This window comes from Silene latifolia, chromosome X, assembly GCF_048544455.1.
Source record: "Silene latifolia isolate original U9 population chromosome X, ASM4854445v1, whole genome shotgun sequence".
NCBI classification, from domain to species: domain Eukaryota; kingdom Viridiplantae; phylum Streptophyta; class Magnoliopsida; order Caryophyllales; family Caryophyllaceae; genus Silene; species Silene latifolia.
In genome coordinates, this window is record NC_133537.1 from 16,982,115 (window position 1) to 16,989,674 (window position 7,560).

The 7,560-nt window shown below is 43.2% G+C and overlaps 1 long non-coding RNA gene across 1 annotated transcript; it reads left to right on the forward strand.

Moving 5' to 3' along the window:
- The first annotated feature begins 3,903 nt into the window (after window positions 1–3,903).
- Window positions 3,904–5,160, forward strand: LOC141621255 (uncharacterized). Its single transcript, XR_012532173.1, has 3 exons — window positions 3,904–4,080; window positions 4,316–4,386; window positions 5,023–5,160. It is a non-coding gene; the product is annotated as an uncharacterized LOC141621255 (long non-coding RNA).
- The last annotated feature ends 2,400 nt before the right edge of the window (window positions 5,161–7,560 follow it).

Consider the following 7,560-nt stretch of genomic DNA (forward strand, 5'->3'; position numbering starts at 1 on the left):
AGTCGGTCTCGGTGGTCTCAGTAGCTGCGGTCGATGGAGTCGTCAATTGAGCTGATTGGGCCGTGTTTGTGGCAGGGGAAGAGGAAGATGTGGGCGTTGTGGATGGTGTGGAGGCGGATGTAGTAGTGATAAGTATAGGTTGATCGATGGGTGTTAAAGAGTCCGCTAAGTAGGAAGAGTTAGTGTCAAGATCGTGTATGTTAAGACCTTTATAAGGGAATTCACTTTCGACAAAGACGACATCACGTGAGTCAAAATAGGAGCCGGTGTCCAAATCATAGAGACGCCATCCTTTCTTTCCAAAAGGATAACCAATGAAAATACATTTACGACTTTTAGGGGCAAATTTGTCATGAGAGCGATTTAAAGTCCGAGCGTAAGCGAGACAACCAAAGATGCGTATATTTTCAAACGGGGGAGGTTTATTAAAAAGCATTTCATAAGGCGTTTTGCCATGTAGAAGAGGCGTCGGAGTACGGTTTATAAGGAAAACAACACTCAAAACGCATTCTCCCCAAAAATATAAAGGTAGACTTGCTTGAAAAAGGAGAGCACGTGCAACGTTCAAAATATGGCGATGTTTACTTTCGACCCGCCCGTTTTGTTGGGGGGTGTCAACGTTAGATTTTTGAAAGAGGATCCCATTTTCGGTGAAGAAGGGGATAAGAGGGCGAAATTCAGTGCCGTTATCGGTCCGTAAAATTTTAATTTTTTTCTCAAATTGACGTTCGATCATAGCAAAAAAATTTAATAAAGTTTGTTTAGTATCACTCTTACGACGCAAAAGGTAAACCCATGTAGATCGTGAAAAATCATCAACAATAGTAAGAAAATAAGTAGATCCACACGAGGCATTCTCGGAATATGGACCCTAAAGATCGCAATGAATGAGATCAAAAGAAGAATTAGCATGACTTGAACTTAAATGAAAATGTTCGCGAGTTTGCTTCGCGCGTAAACAAATGTCACAATTTTGACTATGAAAAATATTCGATGTTTTAGAGACTTTATTCAAAATAGGTAAAAAACGAGAAATTTGTGAAGAGGGGTGTCCCAACCTTCGGTGCCATAATTCAACAGAGTCAACCGCCCCAGCTAGACAAGCGTGTACTTTGTCGTTCCGGACACTCTTAAGGTAGTAAAGCCCCTCATGTTGCTCACTCGCGCCAATCACCATCTTCGAGATACGGTCCTGAATAAGACAAAGATTATGAGAGAATTGAATGGTGAGTGTCGTGTCTTTTAAAAGACTTGACACCGACATTAAATTACAATGTAAATTAGCGGCATATAAGACATCTCGTAAAATAAGACGAGAAGAAAGGTGTATATCGCCACTTTGTGTAGCGATTGTAAGATCTCCGTTAGGGAGACCAACGGATAAAGGAGTAATATTTTTAATATTAGAAAAGTGAGAAAGACAGCCCGACATGTGGTGGGATGCTCCCGTGTCAATAATCCAAAAAGAAGAGATATTACTGATGGGGCATATTCTGCACCCGCTGACCGAGTCAACATATTGAGCAAGGTCAAAGATCAAGAGACAGCAAGTCAACATGTTAGACCGCCTAACCGACGCAGCCTGTCGGCCGGTCACTTTGGTCTCTCGGGCAACCGCCACCGGGAGACATATCCGCGTACTCATACCCAAGACCCCTCGGCATGGAGTCAACAGGGCCCGCCGGCCTGCCATGGGTCCCTCGGCCGAGGGTAGAACAGACTTTCCACCTGCTACGCCACTTGGCCCACTTGGCCACTACGTGACAAAAGGTGAAAGTCTATAAATACTCCTCAACCCTCATTGAGAAAAGGATCCACAATCTAACCTAAAACTCACTATTCATCTGGTATAATCTCCCTTATCTCTCTACAATATACTTTGTCAAGTAACATACAACTTAATCCCTTTAAGTTCACTGACTTGAGCGTCGGAGTGAGTACGCTCGGTGCAAAGCCGAGCCCTCAGTTTGTTCATCGTTTCAGGAGAGACCGAGAGGAAGAGTCAAGGCAAGGAAGGACATCCATTCACCAAGCTTGCGTGGTAAACAACACTGCTCTGGAATTACACCCGGAACAATTGGCGCCGTCTGTGGGGAAAGATACTAGAAGCTAGTCACATTCATTCCCCAAAAAAAAAAAAAAACACAAAACAAAACCCATTCGCCGAGCTAAGAGGATATCGAAACAGCCAGAGATGGTGCGTGTGGAAACTGAATTCTTCCAAGATGACACATTCCACAACTCTGAACTCGGGGCGATCCCCACCGGCCGTATCACTGATACGACGTACGGGATGCCAACAGAACAAGATACACCGCTGCCCACCGACCAAGTCACTATCATGGGACATGTGGTTGATGCAGCTAAACTAAAGCTACTCCTGGACCTAATGGGTAGCATGCCGACTCACACTGTCACAACGACAAGAGCGGCGGCACCCCCACAGGAGACCAGGGTCCAAAAAGTGACTCCGAGAAACTTGAACGGAGCATTGGAGGAAGCTGACCATGTCAAGACGCGGGGAGCCCAGAGTGCCGGTGGTAGACGAGTCCTTCCCGCACTCGCGGGAGGACGATGTCGCCCAAAGACCGACGAGGCCCGCCCCAGAGGAGTGAAAGAAGTCCGACTCACCAGAGTCGGAGAAGAAGCCCGACTCACCGGAGTCGGAGAAGAAGCCCTTCCCACCACGGGAGAGGAGCCGGACTAAGGATGCGAGGAGCCGATCGCCGCGTGTCATTCGACACGTGGTCGACAGACCCCTCAACCCCTATGTACTAGAGGTCCCGGTGCCGACTAAGCTAAAGTTGCCGCCCATATCATACAAAGGAGAAAGCGACCCAACCGACCATGCCGAGGCTTTCGAGTCTTACATGTCGGTATGGGAGCAACCTGATGAGGTTTGGTGCCGAGTCTTCCCAACGACTCTGCGTGGGATGGCACAAAGTTGGTACAAGGGGCTACCCAATGGGTCGATATACTGTTATGGCGACCTAAGGGACATATTTTTGGCCCAATATTCTTGCAATAAGAGAAGGGCCGTCGAGACATCGGATCTCCTGACTATCAAACAGGAGGGAGGCGAGTCTCTCCGAAGTTATGTGAAGAGGTTCGACGCCAAGGTTCAGCAGATTCGCGAGTGAAGCAATGAATGCGCGGCCTTCGATCGATGAAAGGCCTCCCGAGAGGAGACTTAAAATACGAGCTCATCAAGTGCGGAGGCCTGAACCTAGACTCCGCCAGGAGGATGGCCGACCAAGCCATAAAGGTGGAGGACTATCACAAGACCTGGGTAGGCCACAGCGAGGCCGGGCACTCAGAGAGTAAGAGCCGCCGGGAGGACAACCCGGATGAAGGACGCCGTGACAATAATAGGTCACGGTCTGACAAGTCCGCCAGGAAACAGAACTCGGCGGGCGCCGGGGGGAGTTCGGGACCGTACTACCAAAAGCGGTACAATGGTCACACCCCCCTGGTCGTATCTGCTGCCGAGGTCTTCTCCCTGAGCAAGAACGAGGGTCAGAAGTGGGAAAGGCACTACTACAAAACTCGTTATGGACATCAGTCGATGGACATCGGATTATCTGGAAAACCGATGTACATAACATGCACATAGGTTGTTTGCAAAAACCTGATGTGCATATAATTATATGTACATCGGTTGCGTTAAAAAACACATGTCCATTATTTCTGATTTTAAAGGACATGTGATATTTAATAAAACCCATGTCTATATAAAAGTCATGGACATGGAACATTGCATTTAACCGATGTGCATCTAAAGTGAAAATTATAGGCGGCAAAAATATTTGGCTCACCGCCATCACTTATAATTTCGACTACGTACATTCTTCCCCAAATCCTCTCCCTCACTCTCACTCCCAAACCCTAACCCCCAAAACCCCGTACTCACTCACCCTCCCTCCGGCTACCAACCCCCGTCCTCAACCCCGTCACCATCGTCATCTCCCTACGCCACCCACACTTCCTCCCCAATGACGTCCTTGCCCAAATACTTGGCTCCTTGCTTTTGCAAAAATCAATATCACCAATTCTTATTCAATTACAGCCACCTAGAATCAGGTAATTTTTTATCCTTGAGATTTTGTTTGTTGTCTAAATCGTTTTATTAATATTTCACAACTTAATAATTAGTTTATTGATAATTTTAGGTTCATCTGTTTTCAAAGAAAAATCTTAATGTAATTTTTGCTTCTTTTGGATTTAGGGTTGATACGAAATTGGGGCTTTTGTATGAAGTTAGTGTTTTTGTCTAGTATCTAAAAAGTATTGTGTATTTTTGTTGATATGATTATAGATTAAGCAGATAGAGGCGCATAACTCCATCTTTGTCATCAGCCAACCATCGTGTTCACCAGCTTTAATTGGGTACGTTTACTCTTGATTTTATGTTGTTCATTTTCGGATTTTATGCTGTTAGCAACTTGAAAATATGTCATTAACTAGTTGCAGAGTTTGTTTAGGATTAATTTCTCTTTTATTGGTTAGCCTTTGTATTGAACAGGTTCACAAATTTTTAACTATAAGTCCTATCCTTTATTTTGTCTTACTCTCTAACTTAACTATATTGAGGAGCTTAGTATGTTACTTAAAGCATGTAACATGGAACTTATGCCCATGTTTTCGATATGGTAAGGTAATTTCCATGTTGTGATGGGCGACGCAGATTATGTCTAATATACACCAAAGTTTTATCGAGTCATCGAAGGCCCTCAAGCCAGTCTATTAGGGCACTAGTTTTCACACTTTAATGGATTTGTGGTGAATGAGAACACAGATGTAGCTTTATATGTGAATAAGAATGTTAATGTCAATTTTTCAAGTGTGGGTTATGTGTCTCTAGTGCAATTGAGGCCACCGAGATAGCAAAGAAAATGTTTCCTTATATAACTTGTAGCGAAAACTAGTACATGTGTTGCTTGAATACTCGGTTTGCCTTTAAGACTACTACCATGTTTGACCTTTTTTCTACCTAATTGACTGATTTGGTTTGTTACCATGCAGATCCTTTTTAATGGACTTCATAGCAAGCCCTTCCTGTTGTATATTCGAGGTAATTGGCTTTTCATTGTCTTTATGTCCCGGTTTGTCCATATGATGATGCTAAATTTGATCAACTCCATTATGCTACACTTCTTATCCACTAACCATCACTACAAATGGTCCTATCCCCGTTTCTTGATCTTTGTGCCAAATCAAAGGTAAATAAATGATGAGGACGGAGGGAGCATCATGTTATGGATGTGCATAAAACTACAAAAAAAAAAAAGATGGGCCTAATTCCACCATGTGCTTCACTTACGTTCCTAAATTAATTAGGGAGTACTTAATTATAATCAAGAATTAGCCCTACCATCAAACTAAAATCAATCTTGTTGTGAGCAACATAACGATATCAGAGAAAACTTCTATAGAATGCATGACCCAAGCTTAAAAGGTAAAGCTGACCAAGCAGATCACTGAAAAAGTACAGGCCGATGTTTATAAGAAAATGGAAATGATGGGAGAGAAACGGAGTAACGAGAATATCAGTTACTCCGTCCATAATGAAAAAGATGTTGATGAGGTCGAGTACATTGATAACAGTGTGCCTGATGAATTTCTTGATAATCCTGCCCCATCATTTGATGATATACCTGAGAAGGTAAATAAATAAGAAACAAGTCACCCGCACCTGCTTAGAGTAGTTAATATTGTAGTAATGCTCGCTGTTTGTCTGTTATTGTTCCTCAGGGATTTGAGTGCGAGCTATCTGTGCAAGATAATGCTGAAAATTAATGTAAGTTCATTACTATATCAGATGTCTACTTGTTTTATTACGTTTAAATAGCAAAAAATGGTTCCTTTAATTTGCCGACATGCTGTTTTAGTGTGCTCGTCAAGAAGGTGATACAGAATGCGGGTACTACATAATGAGGTACATTTGGAAATTGTGACTCGTTGGCACCGATTTAAAGCTATCGATGAGGTCGATTACCCGAAATTTTAAAACTCTTGTATAATGTTTTCAAGTAATGTTTACCCCTTGCGATCAACAAGAACTATGATAGCCTATGATGGCACGCTTGTTGTCGCCTTGCCAAGTTTTACTACCATAAAATCCCATTATTGAGCTTCATTTGTTTTAGTATTTGTGGTATTATATAAGACGTCGTCATGTGCATGATTTTCAGGTTTTTCAAGACAAAATGGCATATTCACAAGATGAAATCGATGAAGTTCGGGACTTGTGGGCGAACTATTTTCTGAATGCCTAGTTGTAGTAGTAATCTATTAGTTTGATTCTGAAAACTCTGTTTGTCTCGGGATCTTGAAGGCCATGTTTTGTTGTCGTAAGAAACGTATTACGAAACCTTTGTTGGATTGTTTAAATTAGCTGCTTGAATTCAAACAATGTATGACGAACAACGTTTGTCAAAATTTGGTATGAATTTGATATGTTTGGTTGAATGGCCTCCAATTTGGGTAAGCCATCTATGAATGGAATATGGTTTGCCATTTATGAATGGCCTCTGTTTTGGATTAACAGTTCATTTGCATTAGAAGTACCATTTCCAATTTTTTTTTTTTAAAAATTGACAAAATAATGGACATCGGTTCGGCAGAAATTGGATGTAAATCTGTTTTAAAACACATGAAGTTTTGGAAAAACTCGATGTGTATGGGTACTAAAGGACATCGGATTTGGAAAGTAAGCGATGTACAAGATTGTAAAGGACATGGGATTATGAGTAAAATCTGATGTGTATCAATAATAATGGACATGGGATATATAAGAAATCCGATGTCCATCCAAGTAAAGGACATGGGATTATGAGTAAAATCTGATGTGTATCAACAATAATGGACATGGGATATATAAGAAATCCGATGTCCATCCAAAAATGGACATCGGTTGTAAATCCGATGTGCATTACTACCATAAGGACATGACCGAACTCTACATCGGAGCACTATCCCATGTCCATGACCCTAAAACTCCGATGTAGTAAAGGGTTCTTGTAGTAGTGAGGCCTCCCAAGGCGAGGGGGGACGGTGACACGAGCCAGTACTGTGAGTACCACGGCCACACCGGTCACTTAACTGACAACTGTCGGCATCTGAAGAATGTCATTGAAAAGCTGATCCGGAAGGGGAGCCTCAGCAAATATGTTGCCGGAGGCCAAAAGACTAATACCGGCGGCTCAAATAAAAAATCCGTCTTTGAACGGATAGGAGTAATCCATGTTGTCATCGGGGGCAACGAGAACGGTGGGTCCGCTCATGGGCACAAACGGCACCTGAACGAGCTATATCAGGCCATCAACTTTGTGCCCAAAACAGCGATCCCCGCTTCCAACATCCCCGATATGACTATTGGGAAGAAGGACTACGAGGGAGTCATCGCCCCGCACAGCGACCCACTTGTAGTCCACTTGGACATAGCCAACCACCTGGTCAAGAGGTGCACGATTGACACGGGCGCCTACACGAACATTATGTTCGGGAGTGCTTTCTCAATCTCGGTCGAAGATTGAGGACTTGAGCCCCCGCACCAATCCA